General features: G+C 42.7%; 1 long non-coding RNA gene across 1 annotated transcript in view; it reads right to left on the bottom strand.

Moving 5' to 3' along the window:
* The window catches only part of LOC130154100 (uncharacterized), a 135,642-nt gene that overhangs the window by 23,506 nt on the left and 89,378 nt on the right, over positions 1–22,758 (bottom strand). Inside the window, exons 17-18 of the long non-coding RNA XR_008823606.1 lie at positions 19,619–19,750; positions 16,591–16,722 (exon numbers count right to left, since the gene is read on the bottom strand). This is a non-coding gene — a long non-coding RNA (uncharacterized LOC130154100). The remainder of the gene's footprint in view (positions 1–16,590; positions 16,723–19,618; positions 19,751–22,758) is intronic.

The raw sequence follows: 22,758 nt of genomic DNA, 5'->3' as shown, positions 1-22,758 counted from the left end.
GGCAAAGGCTTTGGTAAGCATCTTTAATGAGATCAATGGAAGATTTGCTTTGCTCTGTTCCCAGAACTGCTTTGCCTTTCCTCTCTGTTACAGTCATGCAGAGAAGGGAAAAGTCAACAGCTGTAAAGATATTGGTCTTTTTTGTCTTATCCATTCAGGATCAACAATTTTCTGACCTTTGAAGGAACAGCCAAGCTATTTGTAAAGCTGAGGTGAAGGCTAGATTAGGATTCAAACTTCATGAATAAAATCATCAGCCAAAATAGAGCATTCATCCAGAGAAGTATGGCATCTTCTTTTGGTCTTATGAGTTGAGAGAAACGAGTGATTGGGAAAAATAAATTTAAAAAAAAGTGCAAGAGAGAACTTTTGAACTGTTGGCCAACTCTGCTTTGCTCCTATAAATCTTCTTCACTTGCCATGCTCCTTTTGCAAAGAAAAAACCCCAAAAAACTAACAATAAAAACCCCAAACCTATAAACATTAGTTAGCTTTGTGGTAAGGTGTTTGTCTGCCAACCTGAGGTTAGAAGCAGAGCTGGGATCCCAAGAGCTAGGCTTTGTATTATAGTATTGTATTTTTGATACGGTAGTTAAGAGTCAATTACTGTTTCCATTATAAACCCTGTTTTCCAAGGGTTTATACCTCAACCATTTTCATTTCCATCATGCTGAACTTGGCATACAAGCAGTATGGATACACATTTTTTTAAATAGACTAAATGAGGTTGACCCATTTTTAGATACAGAGTAGACAGAAACTGGCAGTTGGTTTTGACTTTTGATTCTTTGAATTTCACAAACTATAGTTTCACTTTTAAAAGTAGATTACTTCAGAGAATTAGTCTCTGTGGTTGGGTCTGATACCTCATCTCTTCTAAGGAAAATTTATTTGCTTTTTTTACAAAAAATATGGAAGCCTGTTGAGAAAATTCTCCCTTTAAGAGCTGATTTTCTATGTGTAATTTCAGATGCTAAGGCCCCCAAGCCATATGTCCCAACAGTGACTGGTGCATATCAAGTCACTTACAGCTCAAAAGTGGATTTTATCCAAGTAACGTACCTCATTTTGTAAAACTGGGGGTGATGCATCAATCCAGAGGTCAACATCTTCAGTAATGATCTTTCCAGTGACTGCAGGAAGCTTTGGGCCTGACAGATTCAGTGGAACTGGCTCACGGCTTTCCCCACCAATGACTCAAGGTTGACAGTGCAACACGGGGCTGTCTCGCCGGCCAGGTGAAACCCAGGACAGAGCGTACCCTTGGTAAAGACCAAAATCCAGATGGCCACTGGCTGCCGGAGCCCTCTGTCTGGGGCTGCGTGTCACTCGTAATTGCACACAGCAGATGCCAATTGCTTAAAAGCTACTTCATCTTAGAAAACTCACTTTGCCAAGGCCACAACAAATACTTTTCTTTGACTTCAATTTCCATGCATTCCTTCCACCTGAATTTCCTGCATTTTTTTTGATTAATTGAAGATAGCTGGAATCACAGAGCAATGACACAAAAGTTTCACAATTTGCCTTTACCACTGTTAGACTGACTCATACTGGGTTCATCCCTGTAAATGTTTCTAGAAAAAAAGGTTTGTTTCCTCTGAAGTACAAAAAACTCCAAGCTAATTTTTACTAGAAAAGTTTCTGATATTCTTCCCCCAACAGAACTGCTCTGCAGTCTAAAAACAGAGCAGCTCCCTATTTTTAAGATGACAAATAACACCCTGAACTTCTAAAACACCATACCATTAGCATCTCAATTTTTTTTATTTTTTTTTTTTTTACAAATCCTTTTTAGAGTACACCAGTAAGACATGCAAGTTTGATTGTACTAATTTTACTCTTTGGGAAAAACAGTCACAGCTTTACTGTGACTCACCCAAAATCGCACAGAGGATCAGGGTCAGAGATAGGAGGAGAGCAAACATCCCAATTCCCACTGCCATGTTTCAGGCTTTCAGCGGGTTGCTTTCCCAGCGCAGAGACTGAGCAGAAAGCTATTAGGTTCTAATCCAAACTTTGCTGACGGTGATTGATTTCAATAAGCTTCAGCTCAAAACCTTATTTCTCATTTATTCTGGAGAGACATGCATCTAGTCTGTTGTATGTAACATCATCCAACGTTGCCACCTCTCCGCACACCCCGCATCGCCGCAAGGCGAGATACCAAACTGGTAGGTGTAGCACTAAGCTTCGTTGCTGCCACTGTTTGCGTCGTGTTGTTAGGTTGATGTAATTTTCTTCATGCATAATAGATAAGGCATATTACAGGGGTGAAACGCGCACTCTTGGGTTACTGTCTTCCCTTGCACTGTCTACATACAATCACCATGGGCTGTATGTTCTGAAAGAGCACGCTCAGATCATGTTTTTGTGAACACTGACAACAACTTTCTTGAAAGCTATCAGAGCCATCCTCATTATCCTTTATGGGCTGTGTAGAAAATGTCTCCACTATTAGACATTTAACTGGAGTGCGGCAGAATGGTTTTGCTGGCCCCCTCCAGTTCTTCGGGTAAAAGCTCTGTTCATAAACAGTTTCTGCTTTTTTTAATGACCCTCAAGCGGTCCCTTCTGGTACACTTCAGTTCCCTTTCTAGTGTCCCATTGATTTTACAGACTTTAGGAACTTGCTCTTAACCTTCTGCTTTTTTCCTGGATCACTGCTGAATGATTAGGCACTATACAGCCTTTTGTTACCCCGTACACTGAGAGTGATATCTGGAGAATTAAAACACCAGTTACAATAATATTTGCTAGGGAAAGAGACCGCTCTTCTCTCAGGGCTATTCACCCTATTTATGTGCATGATTTTTCTAGGAGAACAAGAATTACTTCAGACTCATAGGAAAAAATACAGGACTATCTGCTTGAGTACGAGACTGAAATTCACTCAAAAGCCTACGCTTGTACTGTGGATTTTAGCAGCAGAAGCCGAGGCATTTAGTGTTGGGAAGGGTGGGCCAGAGCCTGGAATATGGTGGGCAGCATGTAAGAATAAAAAGTAGACATTAAAAAAAAGAAAAAAGAAAAAAAAAGGATTTTAAAGGATTTTCCAACTAAAGTGTTTCCAGTTATCTGATTTGATTCACATGGAGCCACATCAGTGCCAAAAATGCATATTTGTTGGGGCTGGGTTTTTTTGAAGTTAGAGGAGTTTGAGTAATACCTTTTAAGACATGCCAGGTAAATCCAACAGAAGGATGCTTGGTGCAAGGACATCCTCCTAACCACGATATAGCAGTGGCACAGCCTGTGAGTGAATGTGCCATTCCCCACGATGACCCTGACCATTCTCAGATGCTCTCCTTCCACCGAGATCTTGCTGCAGGAAGGACTGATCTTCCCTCGGTGATTATAGGACTTTTTCCTCTGCTACATCCTTCCCGAGCATCATATCAAACTTTTTAAAGGTAGATTAGTTCCTTGAAAAAGACAAAGGACAGAGCTCCTGTAATACCCTACAAACCTGACCCCTTTCCCCCAGTTTTTCCAGGGGGACCAAGTTCAGGCAACTCCATTTGCATCAACAGGTTTGAACGGCATGTGGAGACGGTTGCAGCCCAATTACCGCCCGCTCTCGGCTTCTGCTGCCTAGCTGAAAGATGCTGGGGGGGGGGGGGGGGGGTGCGGGAAGTGAAAAGCAACCTTTTAAAACCAGGAAAATAATTCGCATCGTTGTTGTTGTTGTTGTGATGCCAGCTGAAAAGGAATCATTATAAAGAGGTTTCTACTTTCAGGGGGAAGACAGAGGACTCACCCGAATGATCCTAGTTAAGGGCCTTAACAGAGAGACGGCTTAACGTCTCTTTGAAACTGGTGAGTCTCCCTGCTTGGCTGAGTTTGAATCGTGTGCTACTGCAGTAACATTTCACAAATAGGGATACCCCCTCCTTTTAAAAACTATTCGCTCCTGAAATAGCAACACAATTTAGCAATATTTTGTATCAAGACAATTACATTGTAGTATTATTGTAGTCTTAGTACCTCATTAAAACAAAAAAATGTTAAATCCTTGTTTTGTTGAACACAAGAGATGAATAGTAAATATTGATTTAGAATGAATGCAAACATTTCCCTAGGAGTGGATAATTACAGCCTTTCTATGCAAAACACTTATATTTGAAGAAGCACTTCACTTACTTTGCCATGTGGTATACATTCTTTAGTACATTTTAAATTATACGTTGTCCTGGACAGTGTCTGCTCTATAATTTCTTGTGTCTCTACACCAGAGTCAGTATGTAATTTTAAACTGCAAACTTTCTGCCAACTAGAAAGGGAGAACAGGCTTAACTCTTTCCCTTAGCTGGGCTCAGAAATCAATTCAGACTGCACACATAGTCATAAGACCAGTGAGCTCAGTGCTCAAGCAGCAAAGAACAAGTTTGGTCTAGCTGGAATTTAACAAAGATGCTGCTCCCAGCAGTCCTCGTTTTCACATGGCATTTTCTGATTATGTATGAGGCTTGATGTGCTCTAATTTCTAGCCAGATCACAAGGAGTCCAAATGTTTGAACAAAAACTTTACTTCCAGAGAATTCACACATGAACTGAACATTTGAAAAAGAGCGCCTAGGTTGAGAGCATTCGAACGCATATTTGAAGCAAATGATTTATTCTACTCATTTTGGCATTCAGATGTGTAGTTCATTTGCAGACTGACATGGGATGTACCCGGCTCTTTCCAAGGAGGGTCAGGCATTTGTGTGGTGCCTCACGAAAGGAGGGGACAGAATTTATGCTCCAAACCCTATAGCCCTTGTCAGGCATTTTAAACTGTGTTGGTTTATAAGGTTGCAAGACTGGGACATAAATTCATACACAACTTAATCAGGCTACATGAATGTGAAGACAATATGCCCCTGTAGTAACTTGAGAGATTAATCCAAATGACTTGTGAATTTCGTTATCTTATACAACCACAAACATCCTTACTGCATGTATTTTATCGGTTGAGTTTTCCAAACCTGGGACCTTGCACCTAAACGACTTTACTTTCATAAATATTCACATCCTCATCCCTCCATTCCCAAAACAGAGAAAAGCCCAAATGGATATTTAAACTCATCCCAGATTAAGCAGCATTTAAAGATGCGTTTACAGCCTCTTGACATATCATGCAACGAGAAGCTCATATGTTTGGCTGGATACAGAAACTTTAGGTCCCACAGAAGATTACTGACTATGGTTAATTCGTTGCAGTAACGAGCACTACAATGGTACTCAAAGGAAGAGCAAACAGGAGCTGAATGTGATTCCAGACATTGACCACAAATTGCATCGAATAACCCAGCACCAGCACACTGAATAAAAGCGTGGCGCTGGTAGGAAGCTGTTACACGTGCCATATATTCTGATTATCTTCAATGGTTTTTGTAAAACATAAAAAGCAGCCTGTAGCTACAGGTCTTACACCCTGCCACACACACTGGCACACTCGTGTTTGCTCACAGAGCAGATCCCACTATTATTCCTGCTGGATTTTTAGCCTGGAAATCCATTGAGTATCTACGACTGTACATTAGACTTAAGCATAGGTTTAAGGAAAAGTTTCTGTATTAGTGGAGAGGGGGAAAGAAACTAGATAAATTTAAATGAAAATAGAATTCACTATTTCAAAATCATTTCCCAGCCAGGGAAAAAATGAAATATGAGAAAGAAGAAGAAAATAAAAGTGTAACAAAATATTGCAAGTGTTAATCAAAGCAGCAAAAGCTGGCTGGGAGAAGAAATGCAGCGCTGATGCCCCATATTTTCTCCAAGATATTTCTCATGAGCCCCACACTTCACCCACCACCAGACCCTTTCCATGCAAAAGGTTTATTCGGCAGCTGGTTGTCTAGAGATACATTTCCCTAACATGTGTTTCCTAAGAACCAGCTTTGTACTTCCAGAGAAGCTTAGCAGAGCATTAAGGCAAGAGACTCCAGTCCTGTGGGCAAAGTTATGTGTCTACAAGGAAAATATTCAGCTTCCCCACTTGGCACCTACCCCTGCGCTATTTGGAAGTAGCCACATCTCTACCACAGCACCCAGGATAGTCCTGCTCAGAGCGACGGAAGAAACCTTCCACTGGAATTTACTTGCTTTAGAATTAGCTCTTCCCTTGCCCCCTATCCTGAGGATTTGCATAACCATAGGGGAAAAGATGACACGAGATAAAAATAAATTTGGCTGCTACAGATCCAAAATCAAGGGGAAAGTGTCAGAGCACTGTTTTGCTTTGGGTTTTAGTGGAGACAAAATAACTGAAACTACTAGGACAGATAACGTATGACTAAGAAAATTCCCTGAGCAATCAGAGGATGTGTTTTCAGCTTTTTTACATTTTAGTTTTATTTTCTCACAGCAATGAACTAGGATGAGATTGGAGTCCCATGACCAAGCTGGCGCAATCCACGCACCCTACCTGGATAATCACAGATTGTAAATCATCATTTCATAAGAATTTAACTTTTCCGCTTCCAACATAATCAAACGTAGTGGTGAGGGGGCCACTAATCATGACAAAAAATATACTTCAGATTCTTTCTTGAAGTGCCAACTCCAATAAGTTCTCTGAGTAAAATTAAATGTGTGCTCTCATTCCAAACCACAGTTTTCCCCTGGGATGGACAAATCTCAAGTGGGGGCTGAAAGGCCAGTTGTACCACAGCCCAGGGTTACACCCATTTTTGCAGTTTTTTTAACTACTGCATGTAGTATAAATTGTATTCCAGCCCACTCAGTGACTGCGCTTTCCAGCATCGGTAATAAAAAAATATGTCTTCATAGTTTCCACATTCCAGCACTAACGAGTGGGCCAGTCCATATCTTCCCTCAGTTTCTCACAGTTTTGTGTTTGTTTGCTTTAAAGGCTTCTCTGCGAAGCTAAGGGCAGAAGAGAAAGAAAGATCTGGTGTGTGGTGTAAGCGACGGTTGGCGCCAAGTCTGAGAACAGTAACAAAGAGTCATTTTAGAGTAGAAATTAAAGTGGAAAAGACTTATTAGTCCGCACACTTCATCTCCCTGCCAACGTGAGGTTGCACCACAGAGTGATGCTTTTTCGCAGGCTCAGCGCTGAGCCCCGCTCCTGCCACCAGCATGCTCCCGCCCTGAAACAGTGCCATTTGGGCCCAAAAGGCAGCCCTCGACATCCCAACACTGCAAATCCTCGAGGAGAGCACTTCACCTTCTGAAGCCTGCCAGAAACTGAGCATCTCCATTCCACATGCCGCCAGGAGGACCTGCCCCAACCCATCCTCCGGCAAAGGAGCCGACCACGGTGCCACTGTGCCAGTAACTGCCCCACCACCACAGCAGCCAAAGCAAACAACATGCCATGCAAATTTATAACCAAAAGCAGAGCAGAGGCCAAGCAAAATGCCCTCCTGGTGGGAGTAAGTATGGAGACAAGACTTTTTTTTTCCTTTCTTTTATTTTTTTTTACCACCCCCCCACCCCCCTTCTCCTTGAAATGGAGGAGAAATGTTTCTTGGCTCCTCACCATGAAATACAGCATGGGCAAGGGAGCAGAGGCAAATCTAGGCACTGGCTTCGGCAGATATCGATCTCTCTGCACGCTGAAGTGGCTAGTGACCTTTGACAACCTCACCCTCAGCCAGAAAGCAGATTCAGGGAAGACTGTCTGAGATAGAAAGAGCCATTTTAGTCACTTTTTAGCCTAGCAGTCCCTCAGAGGATATGAAACCCTGGAGAACATACTCTTTCTGGTAACACAGGAGAGAGTACAAGACGAGCAAATGCTGCAGCAGGGTGGGCAGACTGGAAGAAAAGGGTGGTGTGGGGTCAAGTTTTCCCATCCTGGTTCCCAGATCATCTCCAGAAAGCTGATGGCATAGAAGGGAGCTAGAAAGGATGAAGTCCTTTGCTCATGGCATGAGTCAGATGCAGAGGCAGAAAAAAACAGTGGAAGCGCCAACGGACTCACGCTATTTTTTTTTTTTAAGAGTAATTTCATTCTTTAACAATACTGGCAGTCAGGAAAGATGCCTTTTTTGAAAGTTGTCGTGTGTTTAGGGCTCCAGTATTCCCCCCCAGACACATCCATCCTCCATTCACAGGACTGATGGCCAATGCATTCACGGCTAACTCGGCACATTCCTGATCCCTAGGACCGCTCTGCGTGTGCAGAAGGACTTTTCACAATGCAGGCAGTTGATCCACACACACTGCGGGCTTTGTCCAGGACTTCTCAGTGTCAGGCATCCAAACTGGAGCTGCTGAAGTCCGGAAACAGCCCAGACAAATAACCGAAACACTATTTCTCTGTATGCAGAACACTTTTAAGCAGAATAAGTGCACTTGGATTATCCCAGCTGTGTAGGGGAACAACCTTAAAAGTCCACGATGCCACTTTAGTGGACCCAGCAGACAGGCCAGCTAGGGAACAAGTCTCTGTATCAAATGATAACCATGGGTAGGTGAAACAAATCCGAATTTCCTAAGTGCAGAGAACGCTTGCAGGGCTGGTGGAGACTGTACTTACCATACGAAAGTGTTAACAAGCAGTGAAAGAACTGAAGCGCATCTAATTAAAAATGCATACCAAGGCATAAAGACAGAGTATAAGAGTAAACAAATGGCAGAGACCAGATTTGTTTGCAATAAATGAAGAGGAAAACACCACACAATGCAAACTCATCCAGCATGGAGGATACGGAGGGAGGCGAGCAGGCAAAGGCACCACTCTGCAAAACCTCCCAAAATGAAGTACAAGGCAAGTGAAAAGTACGTGGCATGCCCAGGCACAAACAAGCGGGATAAAGAGTCAAAGTGGTGCAGAGATATGGTCCTAGGCAAGAACATTTGCCATTTCAAAATAGGTACCACATTGCAATATGCTCAGACCTAAAGATGCTGCCAAGCAGAGCTCCAGCTCAGCATACAAACAGGCCATCACAGGACATAGAACTAAACCAAGCTTTCGGGGGGGGGGGGGGGGGGGGGGGGGGGGGGCAGCGGAAGAAAGTATATTTTAATATTTCTGCTCTAAGCTATCTAGAAAGATGCTAGAGTTGGGCTGGGCAGTTGGGGTTGTCCCCCTCAAGCACCTTAAAGAGCCACCTCTGTTTTAGCAGCTGGATGCGAGGAGCTGATGGTCATTACGAGTGTCGCTGCCTTCTTCGCATTGGGTTTTCAGAAATACCATTAGCAGAGCTCTTGCAGCCAGGAAATACTGACACCCACTACCGCTAGTGTGTTAATCATTCCTGATTCTGAACAACGCCAGAAAATAAAGTCCAGCTGCTCTGCTAAGACTTGTGTATGTCACACCTTTACCACAAGAAAACTGTGGCCTGTCCAGAGCCGGCAGGAACTCGGGGACATTGGCAACAGCTTGTCCCATCTTCCCTCGCCTCAGTCACGAGGCCACCTTCCTTTCTTCAATAATTATTTTTTTATTTTTTTTTTACATCCTGCAGCACTGAACAATAGTGATCATACTATTTCTCAGAAGCAGCGTTTACTTGATTACTGCAGAGTACTGTCATCTGTTTGTTTTTTCAACACATGATAGGCCACTGTGTTCATCCTCTTGGGATTCCCAGCCAAGCGCAGTTCCCATCCAAATGGGGATAGAAGTTCAATTTTATTTCACGGTTTTGTCTTCCTTACAACAAATCTTTTCTGACAGTGTTTTCTGACTGCTAAACTGTTCCGTTTTGAGCGATTGATCTAAAACATCTGTCTGTGAGATTAAAAACCAACGTTGAAGGGATACTGCGACTCTACGCCGAAGGTGTGGAAGATTTCGAACATGAAACTAGTAAGCAACAGGAGGAAACTTTTAGGCAAATTCGTGCACTGCACCGCGTGGATTTTGAGGCGTGCATCTTTCCCCTGAAAGTTTTGCCAACTGCCACATAATACAGGAAGTCATGCTTCAAAATATTTAAGGTTGCATTTCTCACCATTTCCTTCTTATCTTTCATAAGACTTACATTTTAAAATGTCAACTTACATATGGGAATGTTTAATCTCAAGGATGCTGATCCATCAGGAAACTTTTAAAATCTTCTCTGAAAGTTGTAGGGGTTTGTGTTTTTTTTCCCCCTCTGCCTCTCCCTTCTCTTAATGGATTGCTTCTGTTTAGCTTGTACCTGCTCTTCCAGCTGACATCACCCCCCAGACTCGAGCTGTTCTCCCCTTAAAGCAGAGGGGAGTGGCGAAGGGACTGATGTACATGTTTAGTAATACAGTTGAGGGGGGAATATATTCTGGCATTTTAGTCTTCCAAGAAATACCATAAAATGATAAACCAGCTAATTTCACTCAGAACAGATTTAAACTGTGGAAGTTTGTGTGCAATGAATGCACAGAGTGTTAGTTCTGAAGTAAGTCTGAATACCATTCCCCATGCTTGCAATTACATTTTTGTTTAAATTCCATTGCTTACAATTTTGCCATGTTATTATATTTATTTTCCATATATATGTTCCTTACTGCCAATGTAAATTCATTTAACATTAGGCATAAAACAGCTTTTCAATACCTTTCCGTTATTTGGCTGTATAATTAGCTTCCTAAAATATGATTTATTTCACTTGATTTAGTTTTGGCAAGGAAGTAGGGGGCATGGGGGGTTCTTCAGAGCAAGCACAAATTTACTACTGGCAACACTGCTATGAATGGCATGGAGACCAGCATCAGAAATCCACCTTATTCACAGAAAGGCCAAATCTATTGGGGATTAAGTGTAGCCCCTCTCCAGCCTCCCCCCTTCCCTGCCCCCCTTGGCTACCCTTCAACATTTACCAGCTCGTGGATGGGACTGGGACTTACTGCCCAGTTCAGAAAAAGTGGCTATTACAGAACACCACCAGTTCCAAGTGTGCTGGATTGTGTCCAGGCAAAATTTGTTCTTTTCTTAATAACAACATCACATCTTTCTAGGCCATTAATAAATAAAGGGTTTGAAGGGGCAATAAAAGGATTTTTCTTTTTCTTTACTAAATGAAACTATTACTATAAAAGCCCTACATAATTTGCAGTAACCTGTGGTATCATAATAAACTGTGTTCTTTGGCCCCAGCTCATATAGTGCTTAAGAATATGCTTAACTTTGAGAGTGAATGTGACTCCCATTTAAATAAGAAAATGTTTCCCTGCCTTTTGGGAGGAACATATGTGCTAATGTCTGCAGATATTTAGGCACCTGTGCACCTTGACTCCTGGAAATAACCATGGTGAGGTCAGTGGCAACCAAACATATCAGATTCTGCATATTGTAGAAATTATTTTATGCCAGGTTATTTCTATTTCTTCAGAAAGCTCCTAATCACTTCAGGAATAGATTAGGTACATGTTCCCCCATAATGCCAGCAGACCAAAAGCAACAGACAGGATAGCCATCTCTAATAAGTGTTTTAGACTTACTCCTTCAAGCTAAAGGACCTGTCTGTGTGGGTGTGAGCAGTCCTGAACACCAAACAAAAAGCCAATCTGACAGAAAAAATCCATCAGTGATTCCAAAAGCTATAATGAGATATATGCTATTTGCTAGAATTAAACTAAAAGATGAGATACATATGATGATATATAATGCAGTGAGCCCAGAGGAGGGCCAGAAAGATTCTCCTGGGAAGCGGGGCTGGGGGAGCTGGGGCTGTTCTGCCTGGAGAAGAGCAGGCTCCGGGGGGGCCTTAGAGCAGCTCCCAGCACCTGAGGGGGCCGGCAGGAAAGCTGGGGGGGGGCGCTTCTTACAGGGGCACATGTGACAGGGCACGGGGGTGGCTTTGAGCGCAGAGAGGGCAGATGCAGGTCAGAGATCAGGAAGGACCTCTCCCCATGAGGGTGGCGAGGCGGTGGGCCAGGCTGCCCAGAGCAGCTGTGGGTGCCCCATCCCTGGCAGTGCTCCAGGCCAGGCTGGATGGGGCTGGGAGCAGCCTGGGCTGGGGGGGTCCCTGCCTGGGGCAGGGGGGCTTGAACTAGATGACCTTTAAGGTCCCTTCCAACCCAGACCATTCTGTGATTCTGTTGTATAATGGCAGGTACATAGGCTGGGTGTAGACAGACACCTATTCCAAATACCAGTTCTTTATCAAGGGTTGTCTCTAGAAGAGATCCAAGAGACCTGATTGGAGCAGATATTTTTCTGTGAATATTTTTCTGTTTCTTCTGATAGCATTTACATCATACTGTCTGATGTACTAAAGTGCTTTGACAGACTCCTTGGGACAGCAAACAAAAAGAATACGTATCTAAACCCCATCACCATCCCTATTCCAATCTTGCCTTAATGTCAACATTAAATAGGGAAAATATATACAGCCTTGAAACTGTGGTGTCTGGGCAATTTGACGTTATGGCGGACACAACATGGATCTCAGGATGCATGCCTTCCTCTCTGTTTCTTGCTGTGATGAAGCACTAATGAATGAAACCCCTTATCTTTTGGATTATTAATCTACATGCAAGAACGCAGACCTGATCCTTCAAAAAAAGTCAGCATCTTATTGTTTTAAGATGCAATATGACCACGCTGAAGCCTTCCCTGCATTCAGCTCATCCGACCCTTTAGAAACAGGTGAGGTCTCACGGTGCCGGGGTGGCCCAGGACTGGGGTCAGCTACAGCCTCTCCCAGGCTCACCTTTCCTATGGGAAAAATGGGGGTGTCACTCAGTGACAGCAGGGGAAGCCCCATCTCATGCCTTTCCCCTAGCCAGGCTGAGAAATGGGGACACTGCACATCCTCTTACACCACTCAGCCATGAAACCGGTGCGGGGCTTTGAATAATTAACAGCAACGGCTAGCCTCGCCTGCTTACAGAAGTCATCAAGAGAGATTAGCTAGAAGCAAGTACTGATGCTCTTAAACTTCTTAAGTCTACAGCTGGCCTTGTTTTTCCCCCCTCCCCATTTCATTTAGCACCAAATCCTCCAGGTGCTTATGGGGCAGAGCCAACATGAGCTGTAACAGGGGCTCATCCCCACTCCCACTGCAGAGCCAGGTCCTTCCAGGTTGGCAGTAACCCCCAGCTCGATGGGATCAAGCTCAAGTCCCCACAACTTTGCTTGTCATGTCATAAAAAGGGCATGGGAGCAGTGGTCCGTCATGCTAAATCATCTTAGCACCTCCATTACCCTACATGGACTTACAGTGCTGAGAGCACATTTGTATTTTCCTCCTGCTACTTTGGATTTATACAAAAAATGCCCCAATTTCCATTTATTTGTGACAGAATATTGCCTGTCTTCTTGTTTTATCTTTTCAACTTAAGAAAAAAAACATAGGACATGATCGCCACTAACGAGATGGCACATTCTATATAACTTTTCCCACTGTGTTGTTTTATATACCAGCTTTCACATCCCTAACCTTCGTCTCTCCAACCTCCTTTTAAATGAAAGGATCCTCTTGTCACTGTGAAGTTCCTATCATCTACACTGGTTTGCATGTTAAAGTTTCAGCATCGGTTATTCTGCTTAATGACTCCTATACCCCTGTTAATACTGTTTTATCTGGCTCTAATATTTTAAGGTCTTGTCTAATATTAATGCTAAATGCTAATATCAAAGATTTGCTACTAATATTTTAAGCTCTAGCTGCTCGTATACTAATGTTTGGGGAGGTGCTTGGGAGTTCATTGTATTGGAAAGGCTGCCGAGTAAATTTTAATGTCCTTTATGACTATTGCATAGAAATCTAGGCAAAATACATGGAATATAAGAGGAGATTTTAGCGATTTATTTATGGAATATCCTGCCAGCAACGAGCTCAGAATGAGGTTGAATATGTATATGTGTGTGGGCACGTGAGTGTGTGTGTCTCTGCATCTCACCGATAAACCAGAGAGAAAAGCAGCCACCATGCGAGCAGAGGTGGGGGACACATCCCACCTCTCCTCCATCGGGTTATAGTGACTGCTGTCACCCAGGGTGACACCACAGGGACAGGAGATGGCTGCCACCCCCAGGTGCCAACCCCCAACCCTGAGTTACAGTTCCTCCAGTATTGCTATTTGCCCACTTAGAGTATCCAGCTACAACCAGTCACGTTTATCTCGTGGCAATATAACATCCTAAAAATTTACAGGGGACTAGAAAAAAACCCAAACCAAACCACAAACCAACCACCAAAGCCCTATCTTAACATCAGTTTATTAGCACAAACCTCCACCACATGCAGAGGGAGACTAGAATCCGCTCCTTCTCTGAAGAACAACCTCTCCACTAAAAATAAAATATAGTGCAGCATTTATTTCACCACGGTTTAAGAGTTAATGAAAGATTTGCACCTGTACAGCTGTTGCAGACTGAAACTAGCTTGTGGAGCGAATGTGTTTTCTGGTTGAGACAGTTGTAAATGCCTTGAGTAAAAACACTGAGGACTGCTAATGGATAGGTTTATTTTAAAGCATGCCATCTGCTATCAATCATAGAGAAGTATAGGAAGCAAGTTTGGCTGTGCTCCCTCCTTGTGAGCCTGATAAAGATAGGGCTGTGGTACTCTGGAACATTTAGTACTCAAGAGAATAAAACATCAAACCTACTCAGCAGCTCCACTAACAATAATAAAAATGCCTCTGCCTAAAGGTGACATTCTGAATTTACGATTATTTGTGTCTATAAAGTGTATTCTTTGGCTCCTGACTCATTCTGACTGTCTCACTACAAGAACAATACATTAAGCCTGCCTGAAGTAAATGGAAATCCTATCCTTTTATTAAACCAGCAGCCAGTACCTGAGATGTTCTAATGCCCTGTAGGACCCAAAGAAGGTTTTCTGCTCTAAGTGTTAATTCTTTTGCTAGGATTAAAGTCAACTGCAGAGAAAATGATTATTTTGTGCACTCAGAACTAAGCCCTTCTGCAGGTAAATGTAGTCTTAAAAGAAGAAGAATAAAAACAAGAAAACCCAAGGCAGATTCTGAATATGCAAATGATCACAAAGCAAAGGCTACAAAAGTTGCAATTCACCCTGATAGCTCATATTTTATGCTACTTAGCATTTGAGACAGGAAAAGCTTATGCTGTAAGAACCTGCCTAGGAAAACCATGCACAAAACGCCCGAAAGGTGTGTGCCAATCTTCCTTCCTAGCAGTGAACTTCACATGTGCTTAGATTCTCCAGAAGCAAATCCAGGGATTTTTTTATTTATTTTTTTTTCTCTCTCTCCTCTTTTCCTACACTGCATTTTCCTCAGAAGAGACAGTTGGAAGCCGCAGAGCTACTTCCCCGAGACACACGAGCATTTGGTTAACTTCAGAGATATGAATCATTCCCCTGGCTTACGCCACATCCCTCATCTCTCATTTGCCCTCTGGTACCCTGCCGATCAGGGGCTCTTGAGCCTGTCTGCTTAAAAATAATTAAATATATAATGCTACCTGGCAAATTCACTAGATATAAAAAACAGCGATGAAGCACTCCATATCCGATAACATTAGGCTCCTATCTGCAGCTTAACAAAATTCCCCTGCAAGTCTGCTGCTGATGGAAAGCATTGCTGTGGAAGCTTGGGGAAAACCCACCTGGTGATCAAGCTCATGAGCCTAATTAAAGTTAGTAGAGAAATTAAAAGTGGGCAAAAATTGGAACGGCAGTGGGGGGGGGGGGGGGGGGCGGGGAAAGTAAGCACTAGGAATAGAAGGAAGATAAAAAGCAATGGGAAAAGCGAGTTTTCCTTTGAAGTCTGTTCTGGAAAGTGACGGCGTTGTCTTTCTTTGCCCCCCACACCCTAAATGCTTTACGCAGTGGGCCATAGGTCCAAGCAGAAAAACAGAAAGCAGAGGGTTATGCATATGAGGTTCACAATATTAAATCAAGGCTTCTTCTGCTCTGTATTCATTCTTTTGGTCCTCAAGAGCTTAACCGTCTCTAAAGTCTGTGGTCAAATGACCACTGATTTCAAACTGCAAGTTCAATCTGGTGACCAAAAGAACTGAGAAATAAGTTTCTCTGTAAGGATCAAAATTAGTGGATATTTGAAATAAGTAAGAAGAAAGATTACCAAAAAGTTAGGAGACTATGAAGACAAAGGAAAACTACATAGGTATAGAAGGTTGTCCTAAGGAGAGATGAATCAGCTCTGAGTGGGCTGGGAGCAGTCTGCATGGTCACTTGGCTGCAGACACACAGAAATATTGGAAAGAATGGAGGGATATAGGAAAACAAAACTCAAGTAAGAGAAAAACCTGAAAAGAGGCAGTTATCGAGGCTTCCATGCTCAGCAACACCTGGGAAATAACTCCCTGGAGGTAGTCCTTACCTCTAGGTGAGAATTTCCAGGCACCCTTTCTGCTCAAGAGCAACACCCCATCTCATAAGGAAAGAAATAACTGTCTCTATTACTGAGCTCTGTACCAAACCCAGTTACGTGCTTCAGGAAGAGGGACAGTAAGTCACATGACAGCACATCATAATACTGAGATCTCAGACCAGTCATGACCGTTACAACCTCCAGAAAAAAAAAAAAAAAAGTTCATCAAAATTTTATTCATCAAAAATCAGAATAGCATTGAATCTTTCGCAAAGAGGTACCTGTTTCCCAAAAAAATGTCATTGGCTGGATATTTTTATTTTAAGTCTGAAATGAGGCTTTTGGATAACAGGACAGAAGAGAACATCAATTCTGACTCACCCGTAGCCTGATGGTCACACATCTGGGGCTGGCAGGAGGTCCAGGTTCCAATCCCATCTTTGAAATGCCCACATTGAAGATGGCGTCCAGCAAGGAAGATGCTCTCCATAGCCTTGCTCCATAACACTTCGACTTTGCAGGCAAAAAAAAAAAAAAAAAAAATCCCAAGGTTTTATTTTCTCTCTCCTGAGAAACGGAAACAAATTAAAAGACTTGAAATTTTTTCATGACACAGACTTCTTGTTTCTGGCCAGCCCTAACCACCAAACTGCCCAGAGGTTCAAAGGCATGTTGTTCCTACCAGAGCTGATATTGTGAACTCTCCAACTTTTGCATGAATTTAACAGGTTCTTTTTAGATTTGGTCTGTAATACACACAGTACATTTTCATATGAAAGCTTGCAAGCTCGGAGCAGCTTGCTCACCAGAGTTCAAGTCCCTGGCACACAGTCCATTGCAGCTCTAATGAAAAAGCACAATGATTAGGCCTGTGTTGCTGAGATTAGACATTAGTGGCCATATCAAGAAGAGAAATACCTGCAGATTAGCACAGCAATTTGCTGCTCTAAATCTGAACCTTCTAATCTCTTTTTTTTTTTTTAAGTAAGTAGCAGCCCATGAATATGGGAAAAGAATTAAAACTACATTTACTAAGTGATTTCTAAAATACTGCAGCATGTGTTTTAGAAAACTGACAAGTCATTAAAATATAGTTAATAAACATTATTCAGAACTCATTGCCTTAGATTAACACTACTTCAAAATCACAGACATTCACTGATTCAGTCAGCACGCTGCCGCAAGACTAACTCTGACTGGTGTTCATGCCCTGTTTAATAAAGTATATGATGGCCAGCTCAGAGTTTACCTTGTATTTGTGTTTTCCAACTGCAAAACTATTTCAGAAATATTTGCAGAAGTCTTTAAAACTTTGCATCCTGGCAAGTGAGGGCATGCACAGAAATTGCTGTGCAGTGGCGCGTGGGAGGAGGGAGAGCCACGCTTCCACCAGCAGGTTACTGAGAAGCATCTCCTCCCATACGGGGCAGCTTACTAAAACCAGACACAGCACAGCCCACAGAAGCATCACTTGAATTCAAATGTTTTGAAAGTGAATTGCAGTTTGGTTGGGCCTAAACACACTCTGAGCAGCAAACGCACCAGATCCAGCCGAGCGGCCAGTTTGGCCAAGCACTCACCTCCAGCCTAACAAATGCGCATCCTGTGCTGACTGATGCTACCAGCTAAAGGCATCCTAAACCTGAGTCAAAAGAAGAGTTTGCTGTATCAGCCTTCCTGGTAAAATGAACTGTGTTTTTCAGATGTGTTGGCACAGGCCAAGTAAAACTGATTGACACATTATGAAAGGCTGAAGTTAGAAAATAGTGAGGGTAAAAACTGGGGACCACTACTGCTTGGCTCTGTGAGATTACTGAAGACGCCAGCGTAGTGGGGCTCTCACTGAGCCAATACTCCTGCAATAGGAGACTGGAAACAAAGGTACAAAACATGAAAAGGTTCAAGGGAAAGCAAGGGGTGGAAGCAAAAATAAAATAGGAAAAAAAAAAGGTAGCACTAATTCTCAGTGACCAATTCCAAAGAACCTGAAACCATGAACCATTTTTAATCAAACCAAGGAGAGAACCATCATGCATGACTTTCACCGATGACAGCTTTTCCAAATTTATTATGTGACTATCAAGAAATTTCCCCTTTTAGAAGCTCTGTCTTGAGCCAACTGGAGCTGACTGCTTTTCCTAAACATACTTTATGCAACCACCATCAGCTCAGATACTGCGGGTGAAGCAAACTCGTGCAAAGCTCCCAAGTCTGAACGGTTGCCAGTGACCAGCAGCCACCAGGTGAGCCTGTCCTCACTGTGCAGACGGTGGCAACCTGCTCCTGTTGCTGGTTTAACATTGGGGAAGGATTTGGTGAGACTATTGCTGTTTTGAGAAGGGGATGGTTGGACTCTCTTTGTATTAAAATCCCTTCACCGTCATGTTTTTTCTCTATCCTAGTATGTACACTGCAGTTCAAAAATATGACTTGAAAGGGCTGAAACTGAGAAGGAAGTCAACGTATTTTAAAAATTAAAACATTACTATTCATAGCTGACTTAGTAATGTAGTTAAAAGAAAAAAATGATGGCTTAATCAAAATTGTGTCCATCTAACAAGCTAAGATAAACATTTGCGAATGCTTTTCATGACCATTTTTAACCACTTGTAGGAATTAATGGGCAGCTTTCCTTTGTTCCTTTTTTTTTTTTTTTTTAATAAACTATTTGATAGTCAGAGATGTCTGTAACCTGATGGATGGCTTTGATTTATGACATCTGTCAGACATCAGAATTCTGGATTTGAAAGCTGAACCACGAGGGAGACCCAGGATACTCAACTGGCTGTATTTTTCAACCCTTTAAAGTGATTAGGAGTTCAAAGTCTTTCGTTCATTCCCCTTTCATACTGTTACTTATATAGGAGAAAGAATAACACTTTGCACAGACCTAAGATCATTTGAATGATACCAGCAAGTTTATACTCGAAGGTTCTTATGAAACATGCATAATTAAACCCCCTTTTACCTGCTTTGAGCCAGGATGCCATATTTTGGTGCCACAGGTGTGCCAAGCTCCAAGAAACCCCATAAACCTGCCCATCTTCTCCTTGCAGGACAGCGGTCGCCACCACTGTGGCTTGGGCACATTTGCTGCACAGGGCTGAGCAGAGCAAAGCAAAGCAGAGGAAAGCATGTAGCCAGCTCCTGCGCAATGCACTGTGTTAAACGTATTAACTGAGCAGTGCTGACACGAGGTGAAGCTGTAGAGGAGCATATGCAAAGAGAAAGTGCAACGAGCAGGTTCCCTGTTCCCAGGGCAAGCACTGCCAACATCAGCAGAGCAGCCCCAGGAAGGGGAGCGAAGCAGGGAAAGGAGTTGCCAGTAGGGAACAGCCCCCACACCTCCCTGGCAGCTGCGCAGGTCAGAGATGCTTTAGCAGGAGACTCTGAGATACATGGTACGCACATGAGGATACTGGGTCAGTCAGGGCCTCCCTGGAACAGCCTGGTGGGGGGCGAGTCCTCCGGCGGCACATCTTGAAGCAACAGGGATTATTTTTGAGGCTGCAACTGCTCTGAAGTCTGCAAGGAAAATAACCTGTTTAAAAATTATTTAAAAATCTTTAAGAAACTCAGAAGTGTGGATCAAGCTCTTGTTTACCTTAGCCCAGTGGCAAAGGAAAACTGCTGTCAGAAATACAAGTATTTAAACAGTCTATAACAGCAAGGAAGCAAATTACTACATTTGCCAGTGACCGAGGAGAGCTCAGCTGCTCTCTGCAAGCCAGAGGGATTTGCATCCAGCCCAGAGCTGGAAACACTCTCTGGAGCAGAAATCCCTCTCCTCAGCCTCCCCAGTGCCTGTCGCATCAGGCATGGATGAAACCTCGAAGCTCCTGATCACGCGACTCTGTTCCCATCTGGATCGCTGCCGCCTGGTCCCACACGGCGGGTGGCAGGAGGAGGACCCACTCGGCACGGGGCTGAGCCACCATCCTCTGTCTTCTTCTGCGCCACCGCTTCCAGCAGTTGAAAACGAGCCATGAGTGCATAAATATGTGAAAATATTTATCGCCCACTCCTAGCCATGTTGAAAAGAAACCTGTTGTGGTTAAATGACTCGGTCAGTTCTTTAGGGATTTTCCGAAGTTTCCTATAAAAAGAAATCTGTGGGAAACGAATGGTTGCATAATCACTAACACATGCCAATTCATATAAGCCTATTATCTTTTATGGCATTTTGTACTCTATTGTCCTTACTCTGGTGAATTGCTGTCTTACAATTCTTTTCCCTATTAAATTATTTACACATTTTGCTCTCTCCGACCCTTTTGCATCAGTGAGATACTTAGCATCCACATTAGGAAAGAAGGCAAAGACAAAGGGTCCCTTCTCCTCTTCTGACGTCATGTTTTTCCCACCTTCACAGGCCTATCCAAACAACAGTCTCAGTCTCCTTGAGAATGGGAAGGACCTTTTCAAGTGAGAAGAGGCAATAATATTAGCTGTGTCTTGATGCCACAAAAGGTACCTTTTTTCTTAAAGAAAATGCATTTTTAGAGAGGGCTTGCCAAGGTCCCTGATAAGAAATGTCCCACATTCATAATTTTAAAATTACATATTCTCTTGAAAATACTGAAATAGGTCATCTAAGTGATTCTTAGAAATAAACCCCAAGTGTCTTGGAAGTCTTAATTACACTGTATTTCAATTGGATTTAGGTTACTAAAACACAGACTTTAATAGGAACTTCAGACCTTTAAAAACCTTCTGGTTTTAGCTTTTAGGAGCCTGACACTGCCTGAAAGCCAACCAGAACTTCACCTTTAGAATCACGTTTTCAGTGGCGTTTTTCAGTTTTACATTCTTCCCAAGAACAACTAGCTAATAAATATATGAATCATGGCTAAGCAGTCACTTTTCCAAAAGATGTGGCATCCAACATTGCTGCAGTTTTTAATAAGTAAAGGAAAAGCGGAGAAGACCTGTGTGTCTACATAATATATATAATCCTTTATATATATATATATATAATATATAAATAATGTAAGGCTCCCCCCCCCCAAAAAAAAAAAGCTATAACCTTTTTTTTTCTCTAAAATTACCTAGAAACTGAGAGCAGTTATCATTAACTGCTACTAACCACAGAGCTGTAGGACCAGGGAAGAGCCCAAATTAGCTGCAGCAATCTTTAGATTAAACTGAGAGGTAACACCCTATAATCATAATATGTGAGAGAGGACACTGCACAGCAAAAATGGGTCCTAGGGACGTGCAGGCAGGGAATAAATGAGCTATAGGTTCACAGCACAGCTACTAGTCCTAAATACATGGTAAAATAGCTGTCCTTTGGCTATACCACTTTCATTTCTGCACTGCAGACAAGTCCAGTTCTTCAGGTCAGATTTATGTGACTTTTTCCCAGAAATGCTACAGGAAAACAGGAGGGCTGGGGAGAGACCTCATGTCTCCTGGACATCTCAGTTCTCCACCTCCCGTGTACTGCCCATGCCAAGGGGTTCAGACACTTCTGCAGGGCAGTTTCATCTTTGGAAAAGCAGCAGATCTGAAAGGGTAGCCTAGAGGTAAGTTTGGAGGTCAGTGGAGATCAGACCTGGGGATGCCAAAGACGAGGAAGCAAGCCAGCAATGATCAATTACTGAATGAAAGTGCAGACAGGAGACATTTCTGTTGTTACACAACATCCTCCCAAACATGTAAACCCTTGGTATTCATGCAGGGACTCAAACAATTGCAACCCAAATCAACTGCAGCTTTGACCTCTTTTGCCATTCTTGAGGTATTAATGTCTTAGATTCCATTTCCCTCTGAACAAGGAGGCAATGGCCAGCAGCTCCCCAATTTATCTGACACATTTTAGAAGGCCTGCCAGCCCCAGCAAGTCAACATGAGCTCCTCTTCATTTACCTCCGACTCCCAGCAAGCAAGAGCAGAAAAGCTCTCTATCAAGGGCAGAAACATGCCAGGCCAACAAACAAGTCCCTGCAAACCATGTCAACCTTCCAGAAAAAGATTCTTTCCGTTGTCAACATGAGCTGGCTTTTACAGACAAAGATACCCATTTCAGTTCTCCTGTGCTATTCCACTTATTTTAGGTGTTTTCTTTAATGTGCATTTTTCTGAACCTAGATTGAGTTTTCTTTTAATTACAAATAATTTCTAAAACTACTTGCCAGCATTCACACCCTGCAAATATTTGCTTGTTGTCAAGGGCTTCTGAGGACCTCTAGCACCTGTCATCTTCTGCCAACATCAACCTTTCCATATGGGTCTCCAGAAAAGATTACGGAGAGCTGTAAAACACACTCATCTTAAATCATGGTTTCTCTGATGTGCGTCAGGAGTTCAGAGAGGAGGTTCCATTCCCTTTTGTTCCTCCTCCAGTGTCTGTATCTTCCTTTCTTGATTCTCCCTTCAAAAACAGATTTACTCTTATTTCTACCAGTCTTGCAAGATCTACTTTGGTTCTACCTCTTCCCATTAGCTAGGAGACCAAAGTATTCAGTCCACTGGTAACATTTTAAAGCATTTTATCAGCCTATATAATTTTATCATCATTGTGTTATTTTCACTAAGAAAAAAATG

This window comes from Falco biarmicus, chromosome 8 (genome assembly GCF_023638135.1).
Source record: "Falco biarmicus isolate bFalBia1 chromosome 8, bFalBia1.pri, whole genome shotgun sequence".
Taxonomy (NCBI): domain Eukaryota; kingdom Metazoa; phylum Chordata; class Aves; order Falconiformes; family Falconidae; genus Falco; species Falco biarmicus.
This window is presented reverse-complemented; position numbering and strand designations above follow the sequence as displayed.